The following is a 20319-nucleotide window of genomic DNA, read 5'->3' as shown; positions in this document are numbered from 1 at the left end:
AGACGCATGTTGCGTTGGCGCTGCAGACGCATGTTGCGTTGGCGCTGCAGACGCATGTTGCGTTGCCGCTGCAGACGCATGTTGCGTTGCCGCTGCAGACGCATGTTGCGTTGCCGCTGCAGACGCATGTTGCGTTGCCGCTGCAGACGCATGTTGCGTTGCCGCTGCAGACGCATGTTGCGTTGCCGCTGCAGACGCATGCTGCGTTGCCGCTGCAGACGCATGTTGCGTTGCTGCTGCAGCCTCTCCAAGTGGATGGACTCAAACATTAGCTGATGCATGGACGCTGAAATCACAAAAGTCTAGGATGTGCCATGTAGGATTAAGAGATAATATTTTTATGATGTAGTGCTGTAAATGATGCGTAGAGTGCTAACAAATTATTTCTGTTTAAGTTCTGTGCATGTTTGTGCAGGACAGCTGCTGTGAAGGGTTGACGGGGCAAAGCTGATTCATAGCAGAGAGGGAGGGGGATGAGCTTGAATGTATAGATATATTTTTTTCATTTTGTCACTTTGAGCTTTTTTTTAGAAGTCCTTAACACACGTAAACTGTGAAAGGATTTCTTTGGATTTCAGTCGAGTTTAACACCTTTTCTGGACTCTCTCTTGGGTTTTGCTTTACTGTTCCACATTAAGCGGTGGCGGTGGATACACAGGCTACAAAAAAATCCCCAAAATCCTTCACAGTTTTAGGAGCTTTGCCTCGTGCAGCTCCTAAAACGTAAAAAAATCATGAGCTTTCCGTATTCTCATACGATCAAGCTAATATTAGACAACTAGCACAAAACCAAAATAACAGGGATGTCTGTATCTAGAAGGGCAGAGATACCAGGATCAGACAGTAGATGATAGAAGATTGGACATCAGGCAAAGGAAGTGGTTAAAAGTAGCAGTGGAAGGCTAGTAGAGATGGTAAGGATTCACCCTCAACCCTGTTTGGTAGGATAAGTTGGAGGGGGTTGTTGATGAAATTCAATCCACTATGGTGGCTGTAATCCCTTAGCATGAGATGGCACACGCCTGAAGCAGAAGGAGGGAATTAAGCTTAGCGTGGATCAGAACCAACAGAAAAAGATATTAAAAATAATTTGCTGCTTTTCAGCTATTAAACCTCTAAAACGGTACTTTTTTACGTGGAGGACACCGATTTTTCTCTGTTGGTCTGTGAGGATTTATGGGAACTCTTAAGTGCCTGAAATTAAATTTTGTTATGCAAGATGTGAACAAGTAGAACTCTACTAAAAATTATATACAAGCCTTTAAGGTTTAGTTTAACACATTTCTTGGAAATCCACCCTAATAAATAATTTATTGGGAAGAAAACTATAGTTGAAAATGTTTTTATGAATATTTCAATCATAATGTCAATACATTTACAGTTGAGGTTACATGACGTTGTGTTTACCTATGGATTTTAATGAAAAACATGGGTTGTAACAATCAAAGATCATCTTGGCTATATGACTGTGTAATTTAAAGTCTAGTGGTGTGGGCTGATGAAAGCCTTATCCTATATGTATACCCGGATACGGGCTGTCTGTTGACGGAAAATGGGCAAACCTATATGGGGCGCGCAGAGGTCCCGCACAATTGTAGACTGCTCGGTGAGTGCATAAAATAAAAATGTTTATGCGTGTCTTTTCTACGGGCAGGCTGCAAGAGACATAGCACAACTTCAAGAGACAGATCACATAGCGCCTGAACCAATTCGCCCAATGTGGGCGTCCTACGGACACATACCACATACACACCATGGGAGTGCGGCATACGCACATCGTTGGTAAGGGGCTAGTAGTCTCTGACCTTTCTAATGACTAGAGTATGGTGTAGGGGACAGTGTACGACATCATTACCTGCAATTTATGTAGCCTTGTGAATCTTTTACAATACACTTAACACACATGATAATTATACGTTCCATTTTCAACAACGTCCTTTGAGGTGGGAGTACGAGAGTACGAGCCTAATGGGAAATGCAGGGACACACCTGCTCTCCCCTTAAGATGCATCAACACAACAAAGCATCCCGCATGGCGCCCTGCATGCTGATTCCTGAAAATATCGGACAAGTTGACCGATTGTGATAAAATGTCTATTTATTGCAATTCCTAATCAATTTTACGAAGAACAAGATGGTCAAGATGCCGTTTGCTTTTCAAAAAACTTGTTTTGCAATTCCTTTATCTTATATGTTAGCCTAATTCCAGTATTGGCTTATATTTAGCTCTTCTCGTCAGCCACTATTTTGATTGTGGCCATGAAATCGCTGTTAAACTTATTAATTAGTCAAGTATCTATCCCAGTTTGCATTGCATGGCCAGAAGGCCCTCATTTTTTGCTCCCTCAGCCAAGTGTTCACAAGTCAAAAAGATGGTATCATGTTCCCAAGGCACGAGTCACGTGTTTGTTGGTTTGATGGGTTCCATGCCTCCCTGCTTCTTCCCAGGACTCCCTGCGTATTGATTTTCCACAGCAGTTGTGCTCATCTGGTATAAAAGGCCCTTCATTCTTTTATCAGTGACCTCCTCCTGCCTGATAAAAAACCTCTGAAAGCTTCTCTGTTTCAAGCTAAAATGGCTCCTACATGGGGCTGGGCTGGCAGATGGAAGCAACAAAGTGTGTTTTGGTTTAGTGTCATCTTGTCACTCTGATTCTGGGAGTGTATAGATTGCTCGAGTCCTTTCAGACAATGTTCTTAACAATGGAAACGCTTTGGTTTTTAGCTTCAGGTAAAGAATGGCAGATGCTTCTTGGGTTTTGTTGGAAAGCCAGTTTGTTTTAAAGACCTCTCTTGACCAGCCTTCCTCCTGAGCCTTTGGTGTTGAATAGAAGTGGCTTTGCTGGTTTGGTGGATAAAAGAAACGTGTGTCTATCCTCTTGCCCCCCCCCCCCCCCCCCCCCTTAAGGCAGACTCTAACAAACTTGGCGTCTCGTTGGGGTTCTTAATGACAGTTGCCCGCCTGTCTGAGCTTCTGTGGTTTAACCGGGTGGACTTTGTGTCAGTGTGTGTGTGGTTGTCAGGAGTTTACTAAACTGGTGACCATCTGGACTGGGGAGCTACTGTTAGGCAGGGGGGGCTTGTTTGTCCTAAGTTCAATCTGAAGAGAAGACTTTAAGAACAGAGGAGTGGAAAGACAAAAAAGCCTGAGATCTATAAATGGTTCTCATTTAAGGGCAAAGGTCATTAAAAGAAAAGATGTATCACAACTTTAAATAGAACAGGACACAATGAGGAACTGCTAAGAAACTGAGATGTGACACAAAATATTGAAAATTTTAAATTAGGGCTACTTTTCAAGGATATATGCTATAAATAATTTGCTGTAATTGCAGTACTTTTACTTAAAACACAATATATTTAGTATACATGTCTACCCATACTGCCTAAATGGTTTTTCATTGATGACACAAAGACAGCAGTTATAAAGGTGACTGTGTAAAGTGTTGGATTTTATGTAACAAAGGTATAGAGTGAAGTGTCATTTATTTAGGTTTCCTTTTCTACATAACCTGTTGACATGATAGTGAAGAGTTTATGGATGTTTTGGATCATTTCAGGGCTCTAGACTGCAGACATTTCTATTTTTTTACTCTTTAGTCTAACCCTTTTTCTTTGTTCTCTTACTCTCAGCACTGAAATGCAAACATTAAAGTATTTATTACTTATTTGAATGCAGTAAGAAAGGCATTTCTGGCATTAGAAAAAACATTGTTTTAGACCTTCAAACTGGATTTTACTCAGTTCTCTCCTCTTTGTGCTGTCAAAAACAGAACTGTCACCAAATGTGACATCATATGGATTAGTTTGTGTACTACACAATATATTATGGTTTTTAATTGCACTCTTGGGTCAAGTCCCTGAATACGTTCTGTGTGGAGTTGGCATGTTCTCCTTGTGCATGCGGGGGGTTTATCTGGGACTGGTTAAGGAACTGTCCAGATGAACTTTGCAAACGTCTATAGCTTGCTGACACAGTAAACAAGCCATTAAATTGGGTTTCTCTGACAAACTGGAATCCAACCGAATTCAAAAGTCCGAAAACTTTTATGTCTTTACTTCTCTTTCTATTCACCATTAACCTCCTTGTCTTTATATCATTCTTAAAAACACAGAAGCATGTTTGTTACTTTGGTTATTAAAACATTCTGTCTTTCTTTGTCGGAGCTGCTCAGCCTTTTTCAGCCATGCACACATTCAGGCAGCTGGCAGGCAGACCGACGGCCTCATTAGCTTTTGTTTTCATCTGCTTCGAAACACCATGAGCTGGTTCAAACTCTCATCTGACCACAAATCCTGCCGTGTGATTGGACAGCAGGGATGAGCCTCAGCCAGCTGACTGGAAGCCCTGCCCCTGATTGGCTCAGTTTGTCAGAGCACTTCCTCCTGTAGCCGGGCAGATTGCACATGCTCTCACGAGGACTGAAGGGTTTTAAAATGCATATAGGAGCAGTCATGAGACACAGTCTCAGCCTGAAGTCCACAGGAATCATTTCCTGTTACATAAATGCCCAAGAAATCTGGGATGCGTTTCTTTAAAGGGAGTTATTACTTTAGGAGTAATGTGTTACATTTTATTTATTTATTCTTGAACAATTCAGTATGCTTTAGTTTTAAACGTATGATGATTCAATTCAGTTTCAATTCAGTTGTATTTAAATAGCCCATTACAACAAAGTTGTCTCAACGGGCTTCACTAATTGTACAAAACATTAAATTGGTTATTACAGTAGCTGATTGCTAAACTAAACTAAACAGGCTAAACCACACTGGGCATCCCTGCCTTAGACCCCCCTTTATTGATAATTGGATGCTTTTACATTTTTAAAGTCCTCTGCATGCACCTGTAATAGTAACTATGCAAATTATTGATGGTTGTATCCATTCTGATCATCTCTGGTTAAATAACCAGGATCGGAAAACTCTGACATAATTTATTTGTTTATATTGACACTTTTTACAGTCAATTTAGAAAATGAAATTTGAAGTTTTTGCATCCTTTTAAAATCATCATCATCTTAACATATTACAACGAAATGCATGTTGATGTATTTTAAATATTGTGATGAGATATAAACAATTAAGTCCTGAAAAGTCACCATAGCTAAAGTGCTTTTTTTCAAAATAAAATGATGTATATTTCTACTCTTTAATGAATAATTATTACATGTTATAATTCACGCTTTTTTTGTCTAGTAATCACATACACCTAAGAAAATGAAGCTATTTCTAGACATTTGCAGCTATGACTGAAGTAAGAAAACTGAACAAAGCAAACCCTTAAAACAGTGGTGGGTCTTCAACGTTTGATTATCATTATGTAAGTCTGTCTGTAGACCATCTTTAGGTCAGGAAAAGGTTTGTAACATCATAACAATACAGCTAGCAGCATGTTAAAATGTTAGTGGCGACTTGGTGCCAGAGCTGTGGTTTAAATCATAAAGACACATAAGGAAAACAAAATGGCGTTAAAGACCCACTATGATAAAAATTGTGTTTTTTCACAAATCATTGTAAATCAGGAGCAGACAAAAAAATGCATAGATCCATGCACGTCTTTGTTTTCCTCGTCTGAGCTGGCTTCTGCCTGACAGCTATATAGCTGGATAGCAGCAGTATTTCTCGCTATTTTTGTTGCACTAATAATGTTAGATAGGAAGTATGAGGGGCTGTAAGCTAGTGAGAAAGCTTTTAAAATGGCTCAAAAGATGATCCAAGAGTGCAGATTAAAAGTGGAAATCATTCAGTCTTTTCATTTCTGTCCCTTTTGATAGTGAGGACAGTGGAGTCTGATGTACATTGCATTGTGTGTTTGTGAAGTGGTGAAAAGAGAAGCGTTGTTGAATATTCCGCAGTATCAAAGGTGCCAAGAGACTGTCACACTTGGCAGCTTTGCCTCTTTCCATATAAAGCCTGTTGCTGCACTATTGGACACAGACCCATGAGTTCTTGTGCACATTTGCTTTCCACGTTTAAACCTCCCACAGTCTGTGATGAAGCCTGTGCTTTGTTTTTCTGGGTGTTTGGCTTTGAGCATGCTCAGTGCAGCTGCTATACAAGTCAGTTTAGTGTCAGATAACCCCCCCCCCCCCCCCCATCTCTCTTTCAGGGGTTTTGAGGTTGTTTTGATAACTAGTAGTGAAATAGTTTTGTACACAAGTGAGCTCCTTACAGGTGGGAAAAAAAGCTTTTAGTTACACGGATTTCAATAAAAATTAAGAACATTTCTTTATATAAATAAAGAAAATGTGTGTGAAGAAATGTGAAGAAACTGGATTCTCTAGAAAGGACTGTATTATATTAGTTCGTACCCCGTCAGTTTCTTGCACACAGACATAAATGAATAATGACTTGGAGACAAAACTTATCTTTTGTGGAGGTTTTACTTCGTACAAACACGAAGGGGACAGACAGATGAACATGGTGCATTCAAAGTCCGAACCAAGGAGCTCAGAGATGGGCTTGGTATAAAAACCCTGCATTTGCATATTCAGAAGATCGTCCGATGGACCCCCGTGTGAAAATCACGCCCTGGAAGAGACGCATAAATCCTTATGTTTCACGGGCCAATCTTTTCCAGCATAAGTGAACACAATCACTTTGCTCCCAAATGCAATCTCTTTTGCTGCACTCGCCGTGCACAATAAATCAGGACGTGAACTGATTGCATCTGTGGTTCAATAAAGGCCCATTGCATAAGACTGGCCTGCTTTTAGCTGGATTTGCCTTGTAAACTATTTATTATTAGATGTTAAAAAAAAAACTAAAAGAACTAGAGAAACGCATCACTCTTTTTGTATCAGCACCTCACCTCCTTAACCTCACGTGATTCTCTGCAACCCAACACGATAAGACTCCGGATGTTCAACCAGCTGTGCAAAGTGCACCATAACCCTTTAATAATTAGTTATGACCCATAACTAACCATTATGATCCATAACTAACCATTCTCTCCTTTTCCTGTTCTCCTCAAGCATGTCTTAGATGCTTAGCGATTCTACATATCAAACCCACCCTCATTAATAAAACTAGTGTTTGTTGAAGTATTTTACATAAATTACAAAGAAAACGAATACGTGAGCCCAGTGATTTTTAAATTCTTTTCTTTTTCCTCATCTTTTGCTTCCTTTACATCATAAAAAGACCAGAAATATGTAATTTGAAGGAGTCTCCCTGGTTCATCTGTAATTGAAGAGCTCCCGGGTCAAATTTCATCCATCTATATTCCCTTTTTAAGTTTTGTACTAATGTGTTGAAACACTTTTGACAGCTTTTTTGCTGAAAAACTTCAGGATGCTGACGCAAATGTAAATAAATATATTTTCTTAAATTCTAAAATCCACATCGCATTTTTACTAATGATTTAACACATTTGATTATTTTTCTTACATTGTGTTTGAAAGTCCCATGACCATCAAGAACTAAACAATGGTGATGGGAGCTTTAAATATGTACCACCTAAACTTTATTGGGTTGAAAAAAGCCTTCATTGATATTTCTGCGGTTTGTTATGGAGTCACGTTCAGAAAATAAGCTTTACTGCCCTACCATGGAGTCCTAAGTGTTTTCCTTCTTTTCTCCCTTAGCACGTCTGCTAATGTGACGGATTCAGACGTTGCTCCTCCTAACAGTCACCTCTTCTTCATTATTCACCTGTCTAATGAGTCACAAGCATTACTCAAGCTAATGAGAAATTTTGGTTGCAGGAATTAGTCACCCGTTCTGTTTTCAACACAGACGATCCACTATATCTAAAGAAACTCCTACCTGGAATATAAAGCGAATCAACCCATTTTATTCTGAACATTTTTTTCTCCATCTCAGTATTTGGAATTGAGTCGTCTGTTTTGCACAGATGAGTCAACTGTAAAGTCTGGGTTGACTGTCGTGTGTTTAGATCTGCATGTGATTCAGATTTACAAGAAACAAATGCATCCTTACATCGCTGGCACTTTCATTTTTGAGTTCTACTTAGTTCTACTTAGCTTGGATAACTCCTTACTCTCACAGGCAAGTCTCTCAGATAACTCCGATGAGCTTGTTTATCTTTTCTCATCGTGGCGTTGCTCTGCAGCGAAGCCGCTTTGTAATCACCCCTCGCTCTGCTCTCTTTTCTTATCGTGTCTCACCGCCGTCAGCCCTCGCTCCACATCGTTTGATCCCGTGGCGACTTGTGAGGCATGCTGGGATTGATGTTTATTTTTGGTCTTTCAGCTGATGAGCTCGACTGGCCCCAGACAGGAAACGCCGTCTCTCTCGCTGAGTGTTGACAGTGAAGAGATGCTGCAGTGTGGGTCAACGGGTTTTAAAGATGTGACCCATGTTATGTCACGCGTTGATATCACTTCAGTCTCACCTTGTGATGATCTTGTACAAGGCAGAGTAAATTGTCTTTTTTTCTTTTCTTCTAGTCTTAAAGTCTGACTCCAATCATCTTTCGATCTATTTTCTAAGTGTTCCCAGTGGTCTTTTAATTATGATTATGCCGTTTTTAAACTAAAATCAAAACGCCTGTGTTGTTTTCTAGGACTTATTTTCTGTAGAGCAGCAGTAATTCATAAAAAATTTGCCTCTGAGTTGTGGGGAGGACCGTTGGGGTGGAGTGAGCCTACCCTCATTTCTCATGATCCCTTCACTTGCATACAGCCCCTCGAACTCCAGACCTAACATTAGGGGTGCAACAGAAATGGCGAGCATTAAAAATAAATGTAAAAGGCGCCACCCAGTTTTGAGGACAGATACCAGCTCAGACGAGGAGAACAAAGACGTTCATGGATCTATTTGTCTGCAAGTGGATGCATTGGAACGGAGCAGGGAGCTATTGGATCACCGATTGTAGTTTGTACGTAACAACTGCAGCATTTTTTCATCTGCTCCTGATTCCCTTTTTTTAATAAAGAAATACTTAGCAATGCATTTTTTATCTTAACATTCTGAATATGTGTCTCCATCATTTCTTGAACTATTGTTGATATTGGATGGAGAGGCACATCTGGGGCTAATTGTCCAAATGAGGGCAAATTCAACAGGAGGTTTGACTGTTGTTGGGGCGCAACAGTTGTTTCAGCTTCAGCCAGGACGTCCTGTTGGCACGCCATGGGTGGCACGAGGGCTGGACGAAAGGATAGTGAACGGGTGACGCCATCCCTGAGATCAAAATGGATCAGGCCGATGCAAGTCTTACTCAAGTGAAGACCAGGAGACACAGGGAGAAACTTGTCTTTATCTGGATTCAAATACTTTGAACTTTATCGGCCATAATATTTTACACTGGATTATAATTGATTTATTTTTTATTTTTTTTTAGCTTTTTAAAGCTCAAAGATTTAGCGACGCAGTGTTGGATCAAGGTGTTGGTTGATTTATTTATTTAAAGATATTAATAAAACCAGTATTTTCAATGAATACAAGAAGCATGTTGGAATCTATTCATCACATCTTCAAAAGCAATACAAGTTATTAATACAGACTGGCATAAAAAAGCTGTTGTTGTTTAAAAAGGTATTTGTTTTAGAATTGGTAGGGATTAAAAACAACTGGCACTCCTGATGGCTCATTAGTTTGGCGAGTTGTGGCAAGTTTGGAACAGTTAACATCTTGATTTTGAGGTAAAGAGGTGTTTAAAAAGATGGCAGACAGGCTGCCTCGCAGTTCCTTTTTTGGTTTTTGGCAAATCTGAACATTTTTGTTAACATTTTGGCAGCTCAGATTCCTCCCATATAATAATTGCATCAGGAAACGAGAAGGATCGCCTTGCTTGTGTTTGCCTTTGCTCTGGTAGCTCCCCCCCCCCCCCCCCCCCTTCTTTTCCATCTACTGCAGAAGCTGTGTCTGACGGACTGCTGCTTCTATCTCCCTGTGGCCCAGTTTGACAAGTTGCTGTCCCGCATTAGTCTAAGGAGGTAAAAATAAAGATTAAAAGGAAAAAAATTGTTTCATTATTGCCTAGATACAAATTTGAACAAAAAAAATACTTGAGAAGATCACATCATTTACAGTGTTTGAGGTTTTTCTGGATGACAGACTTATGACCCATCCACAGTATACCTCGCCTTCAACAATCAGTAACTGGGATAGGCTCCAGCAACCCCCGTGACCTTATAAGGGATTACATGGGTTTTGAAGAAACATGGATAGATTAATGGTCGAAAAGGATGACTCAATGTTTCCATCATTCTTTGACAGATGTCTGGTATCTGCTGCTGTTTGTGGTTTTGATTTGGTTTCCCTCATCCAGGTATTATCCAGATATGTGATCTTTGCCAAACCAGACCCACCCTCCTGCGGTGTAGGTCATGTAGGAGAGAGCTGATGCTTATGCAGTCGACGTTGATTCAAGGCTTTGACCAAATCTCTCTTTACTTCTTTAATCTCATTGGTCTCTACAGAGCACCTGTGTGGTTCCTATGCCACAGAAGAACCTTTTTCTTATAAATCTAAACCTTTAGTAAATGAATTTAAAGACAGATTCACAAGTTAACTGTGTCAACAACCAATTGCCCCAAAAAAAAAATTATGATGATAGCCATAATGGTACCTCTGTATTTTTTATAGGGTCCATTTAATTAAAATTCTTAAATTTTCTCAAAAATTGACCGTGTGCCTTGTGGTCTGGAGCCTGCCGTAGTGATACGTACTGTGTGGCAACAGAATGACCTGAAAATCCAGTGTATTCTCTTGTATTTTATGTTTTATTTGAACATTGTTGGCAGTTATTGTCAATTAGTTGACTGATCTGACATGTTGAACTTTGCAGAGGCTGTGTATTGTAGATAAGGGAGGCAAACATGACAAACAATGCAGATCACTAGAAAAACTTCCCATCAACCTGGCTGTCCAATCACCTGGCTCTTGTACCTAGACATTCTGGTTAATGTGATTCTACCACGTCATATGACTCTTTTTGTTTCGCTTAATGTACTCTATAATCCGGGGTCCATGTGTATAATAATAGACCATTTTTTTCTGTTTGTTTTTTTTTAAATATTGCATCTTATAATCAGGTGTGCATTGTGTTTCTAAAAACTTGTTTGTATTTAAGCCTAAAGGTCTCGATCTGTGATCATGTGTCTTCACAATCCTGTTTTTTATGGAAATGTATTCAAAGGAGTACACTTTTTAAATATTAAACCCATCTGATGTAACCACAATTATTTTCAGCATATTTCAAATTTCTTGGTAAAAGATCTTAGATAATCAGCATTCCTATGACCTTTTATTCAACTTTGATACAATCTCTACCGAAAACTGAATTCATTCTTTATTGTTTTGATTTTTTTGCTTGAGGTTTTTCTTCAGATATGAGAACAAATGTTTCTTAAGGACACGGGGCCTCTGGTTTTCTCTTCAATTAGAATTTTTGTTTGAGTTGAGCCTCATTCCATATTGTTTAAGGGCTTCTTAGAGTTTGTTTGATTTGCTTTTCAGTATTGGTCATGACTTAAATTCTATGAGGGGCAAAAAATAGAAAAAAAAAAAAAAAGAGGCAACAGTGAGTCTGTGTTTACCGAGCTGCTTTTAAAATATCCCCACCATGTCACCCTGTCTGCCAGTTCAGCTTTCCTTTTTTAAGCTGCGTGTGTTTTTACTGGTGGTTGAAACTTCTCGATCTCACTTAGGTGCACCTCACCCTTCTCTGTGCTGGAAAAAGAGCAGCTTTCTTTCATTACAGCCCTCTGAGAATGCGAAACCATCCTCAGACCTCACTCTCGCCATGTATAATTACCAGGGTTAGAGCCCCCCTCCCCCCAATGCAACCCCTTTATTACCATTGCAACTCTTTGAAGAGGTGATAAAGATGTCGGTGTCGAAGGTTCCAGTGATTTCAATTTCACCCCATCTATAAGCTGAGGGAGTAGTCTGCACCTTCTTAACCCTTGTGCTATCTTAGATGACCCCACCCTTACATTGACCTGTTCTCCCTACCATGACAAAGGTGGAAAGATTTCATGTAATCCATGGACACCAGTGAAGATCACAAATCATTGAAGAAAAAAGGTTCAGAGCACTGTCTAGTGGGTCTAGATGACCCAACTTTAAAGTGCCTAGGATAGCACAAGGGTTACAAATGATTTTTTTCAATGTGCCGCATTCCTAATTGTTGGAAAGAAAACCGTCCCGGTCAGCATTTCACACCAACACAACGTCTCATCTGGTACCAGCATCTTCTTGGGAGGGAAGGGTTAAGCTGGACATGTCACTGCTAGGATTCTTCGTAGGGGGAATCTGCTCCAGAACTAGGCTTTAAATGACAGAGCAGGAACAGGAGAAGATGATTCACGGGGAAAAGTGATCAGTTTTCTCAGCCACGGCTCTAAAGATCTTGGCAGAGTCTGAGGCCCTTTGAAGAAACTGTTCCCATCTTTCTTTTTTCTCCTTCCTTCCGCTCATGTGTTCAGTGGTTTGTCTACCTGCCAGCTCTACCAGGACACTGAACACTGCAGCAGCTATCAAAGGGCCAAATCATCAAGGGAACTCGGGCTTGGCTCGGAACTGGGCTTGGTTTTTCTGCTTAGTCAGATGCCTCTTGTATACATATGCTAAGTTGAAGTCAATTTAACAGTGAGTGTGAAGCAGACTAATAATAGCTGCTTTGTCAAGTCAACCAGTTTGGTTGGTGTTCTGTTCAATACGTGGTCACAAAGTCCACCCTTCATACAAACGGAACAATGTTATTTTTACTTTTAAAACCATAGTAGCAGCCTTTAGGACAACTGTGTCAAACTCAAATGTGGCCCTCCATGTCATTTTATGTGGCCTGCGAGAGCATAAAAGTTTTTAATTTCTTAAAATAAAAATAAAAAATTGGTGTGCTGTGTATTTATTCATATCTAGGGGGAATCAGACTTAAAATATGAGATTGGCCAACTATACATTAGGACTTAAACACCATCCATATGACCTAACCTGACAGAATCAAATTTAAAAGGATTTATACTAGAGTAACAAACAAACGTATTTTTTTATGCACATGCAATTGTCACTTTAAAAAGTTATAATAAATAAATTATGAGTTATTTAACATTAAGGAGTAGGTACATTTATTTTTCATTACATTTAGTTACATGTATAAGTTATATCTGCCCCTTTGAGGACAGACACTATGCTGATGATTCAATCGATGATGGACAACTGTACTTCTTCTTTCTTTCATGTTTAGTAGTTTTGATATTTGAACTAAAATTATTTTAAATAAGCAATAATATTTAAGTCTGGCCTACTTTAGGGAAAATAATCTTTGAGTACTGTTATTGTACCTGTTATACTTTAGAAGTATCACATTAAGCTAAGCACACGTGCACTCGTACCATGTGGTTGAGAAGCGGCTGGTTCAAGGAGTCTCATAGCCCTACCGTAACTCTTCAAGCAATCAATCCAGCGGATTCTGAGGCGCTGATATGAATCACTGTACAGAGTTGAAGTGCTTACACCATCGACACAAATCCACAAAGAGGATTTTTATTGCAGAGAAAAGCAACTTTGCACCAATTGCAACACATTTTAAACCTGTAAGTGTTGGCGACTATGACCTGCCTTCATTTTTCTTGAATCATGTCATCACCACAGCTTTTGAGCAATTAATATTTTTGTTTAAGAAAAACACTTTCACACAAATAATTGTTGGAAACTTTAAATTATACAATAATTTAAAATATATTTATTTTTTTGAAAAATGCTACACGCTAAAATAAATTAGACATTGGATCCAACGGAAGCATTCATATTTAATATTCATTACGAGTTTTCTGCCACATACACACTCAAAAAAACAACATTTTAGAAGTCCTCTAGCTTTCTTCTAATAGGTGAGTGCACAGTGGTATGTCACGCACATGTTGCTCTTGCTTGTGCAGTTTTGAGTAATTCTATACTCCTTTCGACCTCTGTCCTAATTATGCTGTGGACCAAGCATGTGTGAGCCAGACGAGGTTTTGCATGGCCTATGTGATCATAGTATTACATGCAAGGTTCATGATGGATTGTCCTCCAACTTATTGCTAAAAAACCATTTTGGTCCATCACTTATCCAGTTTGAAAATGCAAAATACAAGTTAAATGGCAAGTCTTGGAAATGTCCAGCATGAATTTGTTTTAAAAGTAGAATTAAGACAGGGTAGGTAGGTTTCTGATTGCATAAAAAATGGTCAAAGAGTATTAAGTCGGTATGCAGCACTGTGTGTGTGCTCCAACTGCAGAAATGCAGGACATGCATCAGGGGCTGTGTGAAAGTAGGCCACTTCAAACTGCCCAGACAAACACGAAAAAAACACAGATGACTAACCCCAGCACACGCGTGTCATCCAGACGAGCTCCGTCTGACGCCGGCCGGTTGAACACACATGCTGCTCCTCCACTCGCGCTCTGTTTCCTCTCTCACATGAAGGATCGCAGCTGAATTAGCGGAGATGTGCAGCGATCCATGAGTGAGGAGCAAGACTGAAGGCCTTCTGTTATTTTCATTTGGTTTCACACTTAAAAATCTTCTTTAAAATCGCATATCAACATAGTGGTATTTAAAAAAATAAACCTTTTATTGTTGTCGCAGCATTATGCTGTTTTCATTGTTTCCAGGTGCTAATAATTCATTACAATACTACAAATATGTAATCATTGTGCCAAAGAATAAATATTTTACTCAACGACTCATTGCAATTCAAATGTCTGTGATACAACTATTATGTTTTGATCAGTTTTGTGTTAAACCATAAACAAACATGAATTGCATTCAGGAATACCAAGGTTATAAGGTTATAAAATTGCAAAGGATACAAAAAAAAGTCTGATCAACCTTTTTTGATTCTTTTCAGGCATATTTAGTTAAGTAAATATATATTAGCTTGTGTGTTTGTTTTATTTATTTTCATCAGACAACCTATAGCTGTGGTTAATATAATTGGGATTAAAAAAATACTTTCTTAGTATTAGGAAAAGGACATTTTATGTCTGTCTATGAGATTTGAGGTAAGTAAAGACTTGTATGGTAGCTTAGCTGTTTGGTTTTGAGTTATTTCAGCATCTAGAGTTAGAAAGGCCAGTGTAATAAGTTCATCAAGTTAAGACTTTTCCTGGTGTGGTCATGCACTGATCATGTTTAGGTTGAAGCAGCTCCTGGCTCTCGGTAATTAGCTGGTGTCACTGAACCATTGTCTTCCTATTTTTTTCCACTTTTGCATATAAAAAAAAAGTTGTATCAGAAATTTAGGGGGAGGATTTACAGACATTGGACATTAAAAACTGAAATTCTGCGAAAGAAATGATTATTTTCTTTGAGCTTCTAAAACTGGTTGGTCTTCAATTTACAAGTGCATGCAAAAAAAAAAAATCTGTGTTCCCTTTGGAGATCTTTATTATTGTTTCCAGACTATACATCTGTAAATATCAAAGGAGTTTACCTCACTGTAGAAAAACCTGCGCAATTTTTGTGATCCAAAGCCAACTCTATACTTGTTTGGTGTCCAACTTGTTGCTGATTGCATGGATCTGATGATGTCTGGGTCTAATTGAGTTAACAATCCATGTTATCAGCGGCAAACAGTGCACAGATCGCTCCAAAAGAGCATGGAAGTAGAGCTAAAGGACCAGGATTGGACAGTCCTGAAGTAGGAAATGTCGTCAGGTACAGACTCCTATCAAATGGCTCTGATTAAAGGATGAATTTAAGAAGCTTTAAGACTCAGTAGCTCTCAGTATCCCTGCTCCCGTTTCGATGCAGGGCAGAAATGGTCTGTCATGCGAAGTTAGAGTTGGTGGGTGGAGGTTTCAGGGATTCAACGTGATAGTTTAAGAGTTGTGTTTAAGACGCACTTGAAGGGTTATGTCGTAAAATAATTTCACTTTGTTTCTAGAATGAAGTTATTTTTTGTTTCTGCCATTTCATTATAATTTTCAGATAGGGCTGGGCGAAATGGCCTAAAAAAAAAATCTGATTTCATTTTTTTTAATTAAATTTCCGATTTTTTTTTTTTTTTTTTTTTTTTCCCCCCCGACACCCCCACCCACACACACACTTAAGGAAAGCAATAACTGCAAACGGCAGACAACTTAAAGCAAATTTTGCTTTTATTTCATCTAAAGCAAAACAAATGTAACCCCCATTTCTGGGATGAATAATAAATTCAGAACAACTCTTGGAATCAAAGTCCCAGCTGTATTTTAAGTCACACTTTGTAATCTAGACTAAAAGGAGACAAACATTCACCTTGAGAGTAGCACCATTTTCTAAAGCATTAACAATACAACTCATATCTGGGGTCTAAGGTTTTAATTAAATTAATAAACCCCGTCTTCTCCAGGGTATATATGGGTACCATGTTTTTGGCTATATGTAAATATGTAAAGCGACCACTTCGGTTATTGTTCGCCACCGTGCCCCTTTCCTAGGGATGGGTACCGAGCTCCGGTATTGAACGAGCCCCGGGGCAACATTCTTCAAGACCGCAGTATCCGTAAGATCTGACCTCCACGGTTCTGCTATCGGTGCTGGAGAAGTCGCATTTTTTTTGTGTCCCACTAGATATAAACCAGAGCTGTGACGACGGGGGATTTTTGATCACTGCGGTGATGAAGCAGCAGGAGTCGCGGTTGTAGAATGAGTATGAGTATGTGTGTCAGCGCGCTGCGTGTGTCGGAGGAATGAGCGCAAGCCGCGCGACAGTGAGTGACAGCGTGCACAAGTGTTGTCGGCGTGCACCAGTGTTCATGTTTGGTGATAGGGAGGGAAGGAGAACAGTAATAAAAGGTTTCCCGCAGGTGTTGGAAAAGGTTTGTGGTGCTACTGCCTAAATACGTAGCCACAAGTGGCAGTGCCGGTCCACAGCCTGGATAAAATACACAGTCAGGAAGAGCACTTTCTTCTTAACCATCTGATCCCCTGATGGGATAGGCCTAAAGATGAACAATATTTTAAAAAAAAAACTTCGAGGTAAGTTTAGAATTTTTATAATTTGGAATTGGTTTAAGCCCAAAAAGTTATGACAAACCAATTATGGTGAAATATGAAAAAAGCATTAATTATTTGGTGCAATTTATTCAAAACCTATTGGACCCACTGCCATGACTTAGCCACTTTAAGTATCTAGTTTTCAGTAGTTATTGTTCTGTGACTTACTAAGGTATCTAAACTGATTACCGGTTTCTGTTATTTAAAAGTAATCCCTTTTCAATATTGTAGTCAGTTTTATGTGATTCATTAAATCAATCCTGTCACACTGATAAAAGTACATACCGGTAAGTGTATGAAGCAATTCGCATTGTCAGCTGTGTTTTCCACATTAATTGTCATTGTTATGGAATAGGTTTGCAATCCCACTGCAGCTACTTTTTACAATTCTAGAAGGTTTCAGAGAAGTAGTCCAAAAATGGAGCCTTCCACTCTGTGTTACTCAGCCAAACTGGACTACAAGGTTTCTTTGACATGTTTTCTAGCTTGAATCCAGTCACCTCCCAGCCTGCGTTATCTCCCATCCTTTTACATCTGTTTACAAAGCTTCATTCTGAGCCTGCGAGCAGGCCTTTCCAACAGAAAACTGTTGCCTGATTCATTTCTCTGAAATCTTCCAGTCAGCCAACATCAACACTAATGAGCCATGGAAAGAGAATAATGAGCTTTAAGGAGTCCATCTCATCTTGGGGTAGACGGTTTTTGGAGGCGGAGTCGGCCCTGGGTCGCTCTAACATCAGGGCCAATGGCTTCTGACAGCAAGCTAATTCCTCCAGTGTTCCTACGCGTTTCAGTCTTAACCAATCAGAGCATCTGATGAAGCAGTGATTTTTCATAGCTCCTTCTCTCTGACAAATATTCAATTTTTCATATAAAAAGGTCTTTTGTGAAGGGGGAAATTTGTCTGTGTTCATGTTCAGACCAGCCTAGTGAAGCTCTGTTTTTAGTTCAATCACATTTTTAAGATAAATCAGATACTAATCGCATCCTGATGTTCATTTGAACAAAGCATTCTGTAGATTAATCTGGATGTGATCATGCAGATGGTATCTGGCCTTCCTTAATTACATCTCTGTGGTTTGTGTTAAAGTTTTTCTCTTTTGCTCTTGGCATGCAGGACAGATGGCAAAACAAAAACGTGTCTGATTTGGGCCAAGTTTGATTTTAGTGCTTTATCTTTTTAAATTTATTTCTTTGAGGAAAAAAACTGATTTTAGTTTGGCTTACTGTCTTTCTTTCATGTCTCCAGATGTTTTCTCTTTTAAACCTTTAGCCCCAGAAGACTGGAACTTCGCAGTGCAATAGGGACAGGAAGGATATCGCCAGACTAAACAATCTAAAAATGATGCAGAACAGTCTTGATTTTATTTTATTTTTACTTTGACTCACCAAATAGATTCAATAACGGTGTAGCTTACACTGACCTATATTTGATATTTTTTATTTCATTGAAAAAATATCTAGTCTTTTCTGCACTACCATACAGGCTAATTATCAGTATATCTCATACATTGACTCCATCAATCAATTGGATAATTATAACGTTAGCGATCTGGCGGCAGTGTGTTTGGGCTGCACGAGTTCAAGTATTTTAACTTTGGCGTCAACCAATCAACAACTCAACTTTAGCGCGTGAGGCGTTGATTAAGTGATCAGAGGGTGGAGTCCTCTTGAACTTAAAGACATTTTTCTTATTTATTTCGAGACAAGACAAAAAAAAGTCCTTTAAATTTTTTCTCATTTTTATCTTATTTCTCCTCTGACTAATTCGGGACAAGTCGCCAAACGGCGTCACAGAGAGACGGAAGTAGCACTGAAAGCGGCCGTCATTCAGACGTGATACCAGACATTGGAGACGTGATAACCAGCGTAGAGCCTTCATAATGAATCAACCTGATCTCTAAACATCATTGGTGTCATTGGTGTTAAGAGTTTTATTCGACGTGAACGCAAGATTAGGTTGAAGCTGGACCATTCTGTGCCTCATATTGAAATTTTCAACAAATTGGAGTTCTGCCAATTTGTGGTGACAAACTGTAGATGTTTTGCTGATGGTGTTTGTTAAAACGACCATTGGGGCTTTGGCATCCTTCATTATATGAATCTCTGAAGGGATTCACATAATGTTGTTTCAGCTGCTTCTATATGCCCCGCTGGAAAGGCCCTAATGTTGTGGTTTGGTAGCCTGGTTCTGAGCTTTATCAAGTTTCAGCCTCCCTCATAACCCCCCCCCCACCACCACCCCACCTCCAGGTTTCTAAAAATGAGTTGATGGGTCATTACGTTATGGAAAGTTGCCCTGATGGCCAGACTACCAGATCTAATTACACAGCTTGTAACAGCCCCAATACAATCTTTGCTAAGACAACTTTGCGGTTGATTTACAATCGTATAGCACCAGTTTCTCAGGTAAGATGCGGTGATGAACAATCACGCAACTGGCCCTGCTAAACTGTTCGAACTTGTTGATGAGAATTTAAAGGCAGCTGTTCTGTGGAGTCATGCAGAAAATGATCCCTCCTCTGGTCTGGTCTTTTCTTTCTCTATTATGATAAACACATCAGATAAAAAAAGTTTTAGGTTGGGTTATTCATGTTTTCGTGATTTCTGGCACCCTTGTTTGGGTCATAAGACTTGTTAGTTTTCATGCTCGCTGAGCTACAAAGATGGGAAGTGTGTGATTTGTGCATGTGTAAAAGTTTGTGTATCTCAGCCAAAGCTTGCACCTGGCCTCCTTGTGTATATACCCCAGAGCTCAGAGGAGGGGGCAGATAAAGAAGTCCTTGTCCCTAGAACCATGACACACAGAGAAGCACATGTGCATGCGCACACACACACATCCTTTTATTCTCGCCCAAATCGGCACAATTTCCAGCTTCAATCTAAACCCAAACTATATAAATGTTTAGACAACAAACTGTTATGATGGCATAAGCGTCCCTCGAAAATGACTCTACTCGGCTGGTATTTCCGTGCGGGGGACAGTCACAGAGCTTCTGTCTTCCTTCATCCTAATTCACACATGCAGACAGTCTGACACACACTCGTAAATTTATATTATCGTTGTGGCTTCTTAATTTTTTTTCTGTCTCCACAAAGCCCCAGACACTTGGCTCCCTCCCTTTTCCCGCCTATTCTTTTCACTCATCCTCATTCTTTTCCTACCATCCTGTGGAGACTGGTAGCAGGACTCCAAAACTCATTTAGAGAATTTAAGCAAAAAAATAAAAACATTTGCTTGGTTTATTTGTGTTTTTTCCTTTCCAGATATTGCTTCTATTTCTCAAAACATACATACAAAAATTAAAATGATGTTTGTGTAAATTGAAAGTTCAATAATTTAATATCTTAATTACAACATAATTAATTATATGATTCAG

At 39.4% G+C, this 20319-nt stretch overlaps 1 protein-coding gene across 15 annotated transcripts in view; it reads left to right on the top strand.

Moving 5' to 3' along the window:
* The window catches only part of LOC101157981 (mitogen-activated protein kinase kinase kinase kinase 4), a 77748-nt gene that overhangs the window by 7656 nt on the left and 49773 nt on the right, over positions 1 to 20319 (top strand). The window lies entirely within an intron of this gene.

This window comes from Oryzias latipes, chromosome 21 (assembly GCF_053564925.1).
Source record: "Oryzias latipes strain Hd-rR chromosome 21, Olatipes_Hd-rR_3.1".
Taxonomy (NCBI): Eukaryota; Metazoa; Chordata; class Actinopteri; order Beloniformes; family Adrianichthyidae; genus Oryzias; species Oryzias latipes.
The sequence above is the reverse complement of the archived record's forward strand: the minus strand, read 5'-3'. Positions and strand labels throughout refer to the sequence as shown.